Source organism: Ips typographus, linkage group LG1 (assembly GCF_016097725.1).
Source record: "Ips typographus isolate SLU linkage group LG1, UJ_Ityp_2.0, whole genome shotgun sequence".
NCBI lineage: Eukaryota > Metazoa > Arthropoda > Insecta > Coleoptera > Curculionidae > Ips > Ips typographus.
The window spans coordinates 18,761,614-18,776,020 of record NC_138422.1 but is presented as its reverse complement, the minus strand read 5'-3'; the positions used below and the strand labels follow the sequence as shown (position 1 = coordinate 18,776,020).

The 14,407-nt window shown below is 35.0% G+C and overlaps 1 protein-coding gene across 2 annotated transcripts in view; it reads right to left on the bottom strand.

Annotated features, from left to right (window-relative positions):
- The window catches only part of LOC145740131 (acid sphingomyelinase-like phosphodiesterase 3b), a 363,835-nt gene that overhangs the window by 88,965 nt on the left and 260,463 nt on the right, over positions 1 to 14,407 (bottom strand). The gene's annotated exons all lie outside the window — the stretch shown is intronic.

The window sequence follows — 14,407 nt, the reverse complement described above, 5'->3', positions numbered from 1 at the left end:
GTTCAACAAAAGAACTAAAACTGTCTCCATATAATTCTATTTACGTCTCGTTGGTTTTTGCTCTCCAACGATGGAATATCATTTTGTCGAAAACCAAGCACAATAATTATTACATTCCGCAGTGCGCGCAAAAGTTTTAAATAAAAGTTTCCGGAATAGTATTAAAAATACTTCGAAACTTCGTCTATACTTACCAGCAAAAGTTAGCAACAGAATACGTCGCGAAAAACATATCTTGAAATATTTTTCTCGCAGTTCCAGACCCCGGGGATGCCGGCAACGTTTGATCTGATTACGTTCCGTGACGCTCCAGGTGACGTGGAACACTTTTTGAATAATGATGCTGCTCAGACGTTGGCCAAATTCAATTTTTGTTGCTAGACGAAGCAATTTGTCTCGTTACGGGATTTCTTCTTTGTAACTCTATACTTTCGGAACGTTACCGCCCTAAACCTGATTGTTATAAAACCGGTTTTGTTCCTTCGTCATCGAGGATTTCATTTTTTCTGTGTATTTTCGTTATGAATGATTTATGATCGATTTTTTTCCATCACCTCCAAAAAAATAAGTATTAGGGTTAAAATATTATTTTGTCTGCAAATTGGTTGCTTGCTAATTGATCGAAATCAGTTAATCTAAAACAAGTTTTACTCCACTTTAATTCATTATCCACAAGATGCTAAAAAGGTAGTATCTTTTAACACAGACAAGTAGATACTATAGTAGGAAGGTTCAATTACTGCATAGCAGCTGAAGTACTTATGCGCATTTCCCCGACACTCGCTAAGTAGGGTTTAAGTGAGGTTTCGGCTTAAGTATCCCTTAACAGGCTAATTTTGGTTCCACCGCACAGTAACCGTGACTTAAAGCTTCCTTAACTTAAGGGTCGAAAATTCATGACTTAACTTCTTTAAGAAGAGATTTCTAACTTTCAATGTCGGTAAGTATTAAATTTAAATTTGACGTTTATGTTACCGCCATACAGTTTTTTTTCGGGAGATTTTTTTGTTTTCAGATTGTTTAGTAAATACCTACCTATTTATTTATAATATATACTTACGTATAAAATGTTTATTTAGTTTTAATAAGCAATATTTGTAAAATATTATACGCAACTATACCTCTGTTGGAGATATGCACAGATATGAACTAAGTTGAAAATAACATTAACCTAGTCGTCCCAACACAAGACCACTGACTTAGGCTCGGTCTTGATACCTAAAAACGCTGACGTTTCGGTGGAAAATCTACCACCGTCTTCAGAGAATCTAAATCTAAATCTTCTTTTAGTACGACAGTCCATAAGTTTCTCAAATCAGAATAATGATATTCTTATAATATAACACCTATTCTTTACATCAGTCAGACCAGACTGGAATTTTGTCGAAAATACTAATGGTCATGTGCAATCATAACTCATTAATTGTTAAAAAATCTACTTTTTTCGGAAGATTCTGCTTTCAAATTAATTGAACAATAAATCAAAGTGCTGATATTAATCCAGAGAAAATCTTAGGTAGATGCGGAAACATCATACGCAACTTCTCCAAGAAATAAATGAGTAAAAAGATATTGCTGAAAATAAAATAATAGAACCATGGTATCGTTAATGGCATAAAATACCTTCAGTTTTTGCTCACATTTTCTTATTCTCACACTTCTTCTCTTAATTCCAAATGAGAATGATGGTTTGTTTGATTGTCAAAATGTATGGTTTCGACCAGATGACGCAAATGCCCATATTAGAAGGCCGGTAATATCTGGATCAAATATTTTCTAACGAGTGGATAGGATGCCGTGGACCTATTGAATGGCTCCCCAAATCCTCGAATCTTACACCATTAGACCGATACGAAAATGAAAAATTATAGAGTTTTTCTTATTTGCATATTAGCACTTTTCCTATACCCTTAAACTATACGAAATAACTACAGATGCAAAATAGGTAGATGATTTGCTAAAAACTGAGAAATACTGAACGATAGAAGTTACTACCTTACCAAAAGAGTGATTTCTAAACGAATTGAATCTCTGCATAGGTTTCAAAACATCATTCCATTATTACGGAAATGTTTAATTTTCTCCAGTTTATTCATGGATATCTGAATTCTGGTGGTTTTTTATAGCTTTGTTTGATCTTACTAATTCCCATAAATACCTGCATCACTTTTATTTATTGAATTAAGTTGGGTACCTTCGCACCATCAAACAAACCAACATCAGATGTCAATATTCTCGCACTCATCCCCGAAATATTTAAACATTCCTCTTTGCGATATTTTCAACCTATCTGTGGGTGGCAGTCGATTTCCAGAAGTCTGGAAAGTTGTCAGTATATTTGTCCTATCCTGAGAAGAGAAAGATGATAAACATTATGTAAGAACTAACAAAGTAATTCTCTCCTATGGAGCTTTTCAAACGAATTTGAGATCATTCTCTATAAGAACCTGGGGATAATTTTTTGTACTTCAAAATGCCTTTTTGCATACAAAATACTTTGAAATGCCTTTAAAATACCTCACAATGTATCTATTATTGCTCAAAATGCTTCATAGTGATAATGCCTTAAAAGTGCCTAAAATGCCTCAAATTGCCTTGAAATACATCGAAATGTTTTTAAATTATTTAAACTGCCTCAGAATACCTTCAAATTTAGTGGTAAGTTCCCTGGTATTGAGTTATACACCCTTGAAGTTAAATTTTTTATGGTCAAGTGACAGTTTTTAGGTTGGATTAAGTAGCATGTCTGCTTTTACAATTTGTACATGACTTATGACTATTGTCAAAATGTCATAAGGATTAATGATACAATAAAAGTGACTTTCTCAGGTTACATGACTGTTTTTCCAAATTTTAAAGACCCAAAAGCTTAAAATTGATTTTTTCCCGTGACTGTTTTTAGGTTACCTTAGGTGACAACGTTTTTCCAAAATTTTGACACTTGATTTGACTTTGTGCCGAAAGCTTAAAATTGATTTTCTAAGGTCAGGTGACTGTTTTTCCAAATTCTAACAAACAAAAAAAAAATTTTGTACGGTTGCCTGAAATTACGGGTTATATTTTGATGTTTGCACGAATCTTCTAACTGTCATAGTAACTAAGTTAGCACGTGTCAAATAAAGACACTTATCATTTAAAATAAACAGTTGGAAAATAAAGTTTAGACAGTATTAGAAATATTTTTTTATTTAGACAAATTTAGAAATTTAAATTTAGACTGTAGTAAAATTGTAAGAACTGCGTCACGTGACTTCATAATTTAATTTTTGAGCTTGCAACATTATAAAGGCTAGTTGACATTGTCAAAAACAGTCACGTAAACTTGGAAAATGGTAAACTAAATTTAGACAGTTAATTTAGAAGTTAATTTTAGAAACTTAAATTGCAAAATACACGTTACGTGACGTTAAAAATGCAATTCTGCACATTCTTTCTACACTGTACAGGCCAGTTAAAATCTGTCAAAATGAGGCACGTGACCTTTAAAATGTGGTTTAAAATTAAAAAAATTAATAAATTAAATTTATACTCTATTTTAGACAGTCGTAAAAGCCGAAATTGTAAGAGACACATCACGTGACTTTGATTATGCAATTTTAGAGCTTGCAACACTGTAAAAGCCAGTTGACACCTGTCAAAAATAGTTACGTGACCTTAAAAATGTAGTTTAAACGTTGAAAAATTGGTAAATTATTCTAATAATTTGTAATAAGTATTGTTTCATCTCAATATCATGTAACAAAGATTTGACCATAATAATTACATGTGCCTATGCTGTTCTGTTCAATTTTCAGTCAATGTGGTTATATTGATACCTACACTATATTGTCTACTGCAATGTATTCCTTAAAATATAGCAAAATTACCTTTATTTCGCTCAAAATTCCAATGAAAATATCACAAAACATTTTGAAATACAGAAAATGCTTCCAAATTCTCTCAAATGCCTTATAAATACCTTAAAGATACGTCAAAATGTCTTGTAATACCTCAAAATGCTTCGTAATAATGAAAAAGTGCCTCATTATACCTCGAATGTGTATACCAAAATACCTCGACGATCTACCCCTCGCCTTTACACCTGAATTTTTGAGGTACGAGAATTGTACCTGAGAGCAGTAATTACATTCAAATAATAAGGCAAATAGCTGTATTTAAATAAAGTTATAACCTTATTTATCTTCGCTAAAAGACATTTTCAAGGCTCGACAGAACTTGTTTATTATTACATTTCTCATTCAATTATGTGTCGTATCGTTCTCGCACAAATTCGCTGTGGCAAATATTTACTAACGTCAAAGCAAACAAGCACCTTCAAGTCGTTGCAGTGCCTTCGTGCATTCGCCTTTCTTCTCACATTCTATCTTCCAGACCCGTTTTATTAAACTTTGTGACGTTAAAGTAGCAACTACTTAAATAAAACGAAACAAACACACTATTATTAACCGACAAGAAAGTTGGGGTTTTCTTTTGTTCTTACACCATTTTAATAAAACCCTCTTTCATCCATCAGTCAAAATGGTTTTTCTGCAGTTGAAGTTTTGCAGAAAGCAACTAACTAATTATGAAGCTAATTAGAGGAACTGCATTAAAGTTCCAGGTGTCGTTCCCACTTTCCTCTGTCTGTAAATTTCAAGTAAGTACTAATTTAGGGCGCTAATTTTACTGCTATTTGCTGTTATCTGAACGTAAAGGAAACAGTAAAACTGAATTCAAAAGTTCGCGGCACAAAGAAAATGCATTCAAACCCTCAAGTAATGTTACATAATTTCCTCTTTCGCCAAAGTTCGGTGTTATCGAAGCCACCCCGCTCAGTTAATATCACGAGAAAAGACAACCGAGATTTCCTTTTATTAAAGTAGTAAAAATTTTACGTCTGACATGAAATATCAAAGAAAATCGTTTAAAAGTTATAATGGCTATATCTTCGTTCCAGACGAATTAAAGTCAATGTGTACTGAACCCGTTAGGAAACAATCATAAACTTTAAGAACGATATAAAAACACTAAAAGCATTTTCGAACATGCCAGTTGTTTCGTTGCCCGAAAATAGTAATCTATAAATAAAATGAATAAAATAGAAGAAGGCTTTATTTATAGAAAGCAACTTGTAGTAAGTTGAAAGTTTAAGAAGTATTGAGGAATACAAGATCGTTTTAATTAAAAGTTTCATATAAATTTTTACGAAAATATACAGAATGTGTGTTCACTTTTAGCATTACAAATAATCAGTTGGCTTTCTTATTTTCGTGCAATTCAGCTATTTGAACTCACTTAATAGCGTATTATTAACCAGGGTTAGACAGAAGCTTTTATTCACCGTATATCAAGTTAAATCCCCAAGAGTAAAGCGACGAGTCAAGTATATTTCATATGTCTTATGTCTTAATAGTTGTTGACATTATTATTTACCTAGGTCAATAATATTTCCTTTTTTGTTGTGTTTGTGCCAGACTGCAACTAGAGATTAGACTCTATTTTTGATCTAGGTCAACAATGACCTTTAAGGTAGAGAAAAAGAATTTCTCAAGTTACTAATCGGTCAATAATGTGTTAGTCGTGGAAAAACTATTTTTTTTTGTCACGTTAAGAGGTAGCTCAGAGGGACGACAAATACACAAGTTCCACAGGTAACCCAACTTATTTCGATTTAAGAGCGTATAGTTATTACAATGATCCTTACCCCAGATAACCAAGATGGCCAGGATCATGACGGAGGAGGGTTGTAGGGTGTCTGAGATTTATTGGGGGTGAATGGAATCCTAGACTTATGTCCCATGGCATTCACCATGCAGAATAAAGCGTTGTGTTTACTGAGAAAAGGGAGGTAAGTCGGTGCGGCTGCTTTTGCAACACGTCCGTGCTATTCCCTTTTTGCAGGTTGGCTCCCGGGTGTTTGCACTTGGTCACCAACTGCTCCACGTTTTGTTACACAGAACGCATACCCAGACTAACCCAAGGATTAGTGACCTCCCCCTGGGGAGGACCCCAGAGTTTGGTGATTTGTACGTGAGTGGAAGCTGAATTTATACTCACATCATGACCCTGATTTGCCAGTCTTGTTTCTTCTTCTTCTTCTGCTTTCCATTAATGGATGTTTGCGATCACATTTGTCCACTCTTCCTTATTACGTATGGTATGCATTAGTTCCTGTAGTGTCCTCAGTCCTGTTCACTGCCTAACGTTGCGGAGCCATGACATCTTTTTCCTGCCGATTCCTCTCTTTCCCCCATTTCCCCTCAATTATCTTTTGCAGAAATTGGTACCTCTCGTTGCGTATTACGTGGCCCAGGTATGCTGTTTCTCGATGTTCAATGGTGTCTAACAGTTCGCGGTCTTTATTGATTATTCTCAAGACCTCATCGTTGGTTATTCTTGCAGTCCATGGAATACACGCCTATATTCTCAAGCCAAGATCTAAATCAGTATTGGTGAAAACTTTTTTGAATTTCAATCCGGCATCTGATTTCTGTGTCTGATTCCCAGTTTTCACACAGCCACGTTCCTAGATATTTAAATTTATTTACTCGCTCTATTGGTTGATTTTCATATGGGAGGCTTGAGTTTTGAAATTCTTGTGGCTTTCGAGTAATTATCATGAATTTAGTCTTCTTGGTGTTGATATTGAGGCCTATGTTCTTACTGCATTCCCCGACAGTCCCAAGCATATCCCGCAAATCCTCCATGTTATCTGCAATTAGAACTGTGTCGTCCACATAACGAATATTGTTGACCCATACACCATTAACCTTAACGCCCACGTTGCGTTAAGTACTATTTACCTAAGCACAATTGTTAACATCTTGGGGGAGACTAGTGCAACGCTAGTACGGAACAGTGTAATAACTATGTTACAATATTGAATAATAAATTTCTTCTTAATTCAACGTGTTTAGTTATGTCAACTTACAACCACTATTTGGAACCCGTTTCAATTGTTTATTGCATTGAGGATATTTGTTTTTAGTATCTGCAATCTACAACTTGATTTCAGAAGAAAAGATTTTTGATTAAGTTAAAAATGCCTGATGTGCTTAACATATAATCTTTTCTGTATTTTGATACGGTTTAGCCTCTTTCTTACTAACTCTCCTGATTTTGGAATAATTTAGTTGTATTTATTTTGGTTTCACACGTATTTCCGTTAGTTTGTTTATTACTGAAGTTTGAGGTTATGCCTTTAAAGATTTTAGATTTTTATTGGTTTTATATTTCATGAGTGAGGACATTATTTTTTATAATGCCCTCTGGCCATTTTTTGAATACATATCTACAGAATTGAAGTCGGACATTAAACATTGAAGACACCACAGGCATTATAGGAAATAATGCCCACGGTCGTTTAACCCTATCGACCTCATGCATTATTGTCCTTATATACAGTGCGTTTTTTTTAACGCGCAACATAGGATTTTACGTGTTAAATTTTTAAGCCCATGTTAGACCATGTTGTTTTGGAACTACAAGTGTAAAACTTGTCAGGTGTGTGTTTAGTACCCTGAAGGTTAAGTAAGTTTACCAATTCGGTCTAAAAAGTGTTTAAAAACTAACGAAAAATCATCTTTTTTCGAAAAGATTTTATATTTCCATGCTCCCTGTATGCATGGTAGGTACTTGTTGTTTTTGATACTGGCAGGGCAGGTAGCAGGTAGACTGACATATTTATTTATAACGTCAAATGGGCATTTAACGATCGTTTGGGATACTGTTTGGTTTCAAACGGAGGTCACTTTGAACAATTTATTTTAAAAAATACTTCTGTACTTAATTCTTGATATAAAGTTAATATTCGCATTTTGACCACCCTGTTTTACTTTCTACACCAAATTTTACCTGATACCTGCCCTGCACGTATCAAATACAACAAGCACCTACCATACATACAGGCAGTATGGAAAGATAAAATCTTTTCGAAAAACGATGATTTTTTGAGTTTTTATTCACTTTTTAGACCGAATTGGTAAACTTACTTAAGCTTCAGGGTACTAAAGATACACCCGTCAAGTTTTAGACCTTTAGTTCGAAAATAACATGGTCTAACATGGGCTTAAAAATTTAACACGTAAAATCCTATGTTGCGTGTTAAAAAAAACGCACTGTATATGCCCTTGGTATCTTAATTACTATTTCTACCCTTACTAATTCCCCCCCTTATTCTGTCTAAACTCGATACTCTAGCTGATCTTCGCCAGAAATCCGTTTAGAGAGCTTTTGTTATTTTTCTTCCCAAATAAATGTATTCATCGTCAATTCAATGCATTTAATACCAGCTGTTAGGAAGTGAAACTTGGCAACACCAACCGTGAGGCGAGATCGAGAGAGAGAGAGAAGTTACGATGCACAAGCCTTGCACGCTTTGTTAAAGTTAAACAATAAATTTTGTTATAACACAGTCCAGAAGTTAATTCAATATATTTCTTCCTACCCAAAACATCAGCTTTTCTTCCTCTCCACCAATGCACATATATTTAGTCTTCTGAAGATTTGCTGTGAGACCCCAGTTTTCATGTTCTTCGAAAAGTTTCCTTGACATAAGTTTCATTGTCATCAGCAAAGTGGAGTGTGTAGAGTGTAACGCCATCTGTGAGCTGATTCCCATTCCTTGCTTCGCTCAAATAAATTTTAATTAGTCCTGCCCTCTCTAAGGCCTTTTGTCATCGGGAATGCTGGCGAAACTGTGTTTTCCAACTTCAATCTAGAGTATGACTGTTCATACAAGTTTTTCAATAAATCAGGGTATTTTTGACGTTTAATAAAACATTTTTAATTTTATCTTGTGACACTTGTAGTACGGAAATAAGGCGCATTTGCCTATGAGTTTAGAAGCAAAAAACGTTTGTTTTGGCGAGATCTACTAACCCTCCGATTTACAACTGCAACAGCGAGCGCAAAAGTGTCACTTTCCACAATTATTAGGTAAATAACTACTCCACTGTTTTAAAAAAGTGTGTCATGGTTATCAATTATTTTTAACACCCTATGTATCCGTTATTATTAAATATTCGAAAAAGTATATGGGAGTTAATCCCACTCATTTTTTCTATACAATTACCGTGTTATTTTTTGATAACTTTTTTGTAAGATCAAATTGTAAAGTTAAATTAATTAAAATTTAATAATACCTTATTTCACCGACTAGTTAAATATGACTGATTTAGGTATTGGTTAAATTATAAATGTGATTCATATATGTATAATGACTTTTTATTATGGAGTTGACATATTTCTACAACGTGTGTACGTGCATTGAATGATTTTTATTTTGCTCTGGATTGTTATTGGTCATTCCGCAATAACACTTATTACTACGCTAGTTGTATAATGTTTCAATTTCGCACTAATACGTGCAATTGTAACTGATGGGACGCTGGATAAAAATTGTACAATTGTATATAATTGTTTTTTCTACAAACATAATGCCTTAAGTATGGATAGTTGGTTTATGTGTGTTTAAGTAAAACATCAGGTCCCATGTGTACATTTGCTCCCCCTTTGCATTACATGAAATATCGACGAGCAAACGTAGCACAAAGTAACTTTAATAAACAAAGAACAATACATTTCCAAGCGTGGCATTCCACCGTTACGACAAACATATTTTCCACTCCAAGACAGTCGCTGAATATTTCCGTTCCGATGAAAAATGATATTCCATTTATGGCAAAGCAGAAAGTCATTTGTTTCAATCCAGTTACATAAGCAAACCATCTAGTGAAGTTCTGTCCTGGACCAGACATTCTCTACAGAACTCTGACTAATGTATCGCGGATGCATTCTTTGAAATATGAGAATGGCAAAGCAACATTTTTGCTACCCGTTTCTGCAGGCGACAAGCTTACACCTCGTTTGTTAGTGTCATCATTAGAAAGTTTGCCAGTTTTCCGGCATAGTAGAAAAACCGCCGGGGCTAGAAACTTTTCAACTTTGCGAAATTAAATTTAAATGAATTTTAGTGTTTTATGAGCTGGTATAAAACTCGAGCCGATATAGCGAGTTTTATTAAAAATTGTCCTGTTAGATGAGAAAATAAAAATCGAAACGTGTTTCCTAAACGTAAATAACAGTAGGGACACAAAGGTTACCTAATGCGACTACGGAAAAGCAATCACGAAAATGGAAACTTTTTTGAATGTACGGTAAATAATGCAATAAAGCGAATTAAGAAACACCTCCTTGATTATTAAAAAAAGTCACGTCAGTTGATTATTAAATCAAGGCATGAGATCGCATGACGCTGAATTTGGGTCATGTGTTGAATCAAAACTGTAATTAGTAGGGGTAATAATTGTTCGTCCAATACCTTTAGAAGTCACGGCATGACAATAATTTATAAGTCGTGTTGTTTTGCTGGAGAATGGTGAAAATTTAGTGTTTGAAACATAAAAAGTGGATAAAAAATGGTGAGGTTTTGTTTTTTGTTTATCAATATCCCAATCCTCTGACCGGTTTCGCCGTATTCATCATCATCATCATCATCATTTATTTACAGATTTCAGTATGTACAATGTTAAACCTTAAGACTAATATACCTATACAAGCATATATAAACTAAATTCTATACCTACACTAATGTAGGCGAACTACACTAATACGCCACGCAAGGCGTATACATAAGTAGCCGCAATAAAAACTGTGATTTCTCACATTTACCGATTTTATGGTACCTATACAGTCAAAAGATTTTTACTTTTAACAGAGGTCAGTCTCTACGTCTCCTGGTTAAATTCCTTATACGTGATTTTTAAGTTTAAAAATGCTCAATGGCATAGGCGAGATGAAATTATTTTTGAGGCTGGATGGAACATAATCGGGAAAAATTGACCCAAAAACCCGATTTTAAGTATGAGAACCCAAAAACAAGTGGGCAAGATTTAAGAAAAATAAACCATTCGAGAGAAACACACATTTTGACTTGTGTCCCCCAGGGCCCCTCCGGGCTCCAGTCCTTTCCACCATTCCGGTTTTAAGGTCCGGCGGTGGATCTCTGGGGTGGGAGCAGCTGTAGGCTGTAGTAGTATTAATAGAATAGAAAAGTGAAAATTATGTTCTTAAGAAAACGGTGACACAACGATTGCGGGAAAGAAAAAGAGGTTTTTGAAATATTGGCAAGCGTTTATACAATGGTCCGTATTTTATTTCAGTAGTGTTGTTTTGACTAGCGTCGGCCAGATGAGCTGTAAGCTCTGATGACAGGATTTTGGTCGTATAAAATTGTTCCGAGATTTTGTCAATGTAGTCGCCTATCATGTCAATGTGAGTTTGTCTGTGTTAGTGTTCAATTCGTGTTCCTGGTGGAGCTGACAGAACACTTCTAAGAATAAAGTTTTGGAACACTTGAAGTCTCTTTCTCTGCTTGTTTGATATTATATTCCATACTGGAGCACCATATGTTAGTATGGGACGAATTGTAGTTGTATATAGAAGTAGTTTATTTTGAATGCTTAGAGATGAGTTTGATCAATCTTCAGTACATGGTCTATATGTTTATTAAAGAAAAGTCTCTGGTCAAGTATTATGCCAAGTTATTTAACCCTAGGCGATTGATTTATTGGTATGTTGCTAATAATTATTGGATTGAAAAATCCTCTCGCTGACTTTTCTTTGTGTGAAGACAATTAATTCAGTGTAAAGCTGTAAAGTGTATCTTGAGGCACACCGGCCATCCCACACCACACCAGTTCTTTTAAAGAGGAGGTAGCGGTTTCTAAACGAACCTGAAATGTTCTGTTTGTTAGATAGAAAGAAATTAGTGACACTATATGAAGGGGAAAGTTAAAAATTGTTCCAAGTTTGTAAATTAGTGTCTTGTAAATTGTAATCAAATGCCCTTTCCAAGTCTAAAAACAGAGCAGCTGTACACATGTGTTTGTTAAAAGCGGAAAAAACGTCAGAAAGTACCCTGGCAGTTAGTAGAGTGGTGCTGTGCCCCTTTGCGAAAGCCAAATTGCTCTTTTGGAACAACTGACATATTATTTGCAATTTTTTCAATTCTAGTTAAAATAATCTTTATTTTCAACCAGGTATGTAATAACGTTATTTCTTATGTGTAAACCAGGTGGAAAGATGAAAATTACCAAACTGTTGTCCACCTCGTTAATATAATCAACACAATTTTTCTTTTACAACATTTTCCAAAGCAATGGAAGGTGGTCTTTAATTACCATGATTCCCAAACCAGGAAAAAACCCAACTAACCCAGCATCTTATAGGCCAATCTCATTGTTAAACGCTCTCGGAAAGCTCACTGAAATAGTATATTACATACTCAGGTGGAAAGTGTTTGATTTCTGTCGAAAGATAGTTTGCCGAGACGAAGTCGAGGTGAACTTTATCTCGAGACAGAAATTAAACTTTCTACCGTGGTTTGTATACTATTTTATTTTCAACCATTTATCAAAATCTCATCAAACTTTTAATAAATCATTCAGCTGAAACATTGATTGCTAATAGTCTCTAACAATAAGGTAGTATAGGTGCACGAGTAGTTATGACTTCAACCATAATAAACCGCTGGTGATTTGTTTACAATCTTGACAAACGTCATTATTGTGCTATTCCGTCTTTAATATTTTGAGCTGAAACGTTTCTAAAAGTACTTTTAACATGGAGATTTCTGAAGACGCAGATGTTACTCCTCATCACCTGGGCTGCGAGCTGTTGCACAGTCTCTTCACTATAAAAAGTAAGCCCAGATATGACAAAACGCATATTGACATTCACCCGGGTGGAAAGTGAGTACTTTCCACTCTAATCTCTCGACAGAAATCAAACACTTTCCACCTGAGTATGTAATATACTATTTCAGTGAGCTTTCCGAGAGAGTTTAACAATGAGATTGGCCGATAAGATTCTGGGTTAGTTGGGTTTTTTTCTAGTTTGGGAATCATGGTAATTAAAGGCCACCTTCCATTGCTTTCGAAAATGTTGTAAAAGAAAAATTGCGTTGATTATATTAACGAGGTGGACAACAGTTTTCCGGGGCAGATTTTTTAAAATATCGTTAGGAATGTCGTCTGTCCCGGGAGCTTTGTTGTTAGGCAGGTATTTACATACCTCACCAAGAGAAGTAACCAATGAACTGTAGACTGTTAGAGGAATAGGAAATTGTTTACTTGAAAAATGTTTTGAGACATTTCTTTTTCTTCGTGTCTTTGTGTATTGTTTGGTTTGAGTTTATGAACAGTAGCCACGAAATTAGCAAAAGCTTCTGATTTCTCCTGATTGCTTATGCACTCAGAGCCGGTTTTGCCGTATTACGGCTCATCAGAGAGGCTATGATAACCAAAGTACAAAATCTTCATTCCAGTATAGTCAACTGAATGCCAGAAATGATAGTTGTTGTGCAACATCTGGTGACATCTGTTTATAACTCTATGAGTTATAAAGTACAGATGGCCTTTCCGAATCTAGGAACAGCCCCATTAATGCCGCATCATTCGGTAAACACCGATCTGATTGGTTAAAAATGGTGAGGTTTTCTTTTTTGTTTATCAATCCCAATCCTCTGACCCCGTTTCGCCGTATTACAGCTCATCAGAGAGGCTATAGGACTTGATAACCAAAGAACAAAACCTTCATTCCAGTATAGTCGTAGTTTGGGATTGATAAACAAAAAACAAAACCTCACCATTTTTAACGAATCAGATCGGTGTTTACCGAATGATGCGGCATTAATGGGGGCTGTTCCTAGATTTGGGTAACTCTAATTACGGATCATTGGATGCGTTTGAAAGATCATTTGTGTACACATTGTTGTAATTACCGAGGGTCGAAAGAAAGATTCACTACATCAACGACCAACCAAAAAAAGGCGGGCGTAATCTTCATCCTTCAAGCCTTTAACCGTAAAAATGTTTTCTGTGTAAAGTAAGTTACAAAAACCCGCAAAACAGTTGTTTATTAATCACCGAACGGTATTCAGGCACAAACTTTTTAGCAATATTTTCTAATTAGTCAGCGTAATGGTAACTATATTAATAAGGTTCAGGGGATAATAACGTTACAAAGTATCTTTCACGCTCAGAAAAAACCTCGTAACGAGATAATATAACGGTCTATTCACTATAAAAATGGAGGCACCCCCTGGGCCATAAATAACAAAGCAGACTTAAAGAGGAAAATGTGACTTTATCAAGAGAGTGAAGAACGGCGTACCTGTTATTTATAGATCATTAATTTTCTTTTTATTAAGTTTAAATTTATTTTCACTTTGTTATTGTGCAAAATTGCGCAATTTAATGATCGCCTTTCAGATAGTCATATTTTGCATAAAATATTACCTAATTTTAAGCGTATAACAATGACCCGACGACCCGGATATTGAGCTTTTCTCGTTGCCAGCCGCAAATGTAGTAAGGTACGTTTAGAATTTGTTAAGCAGAAAAGTATGCTCGAGCATGGGGACGAA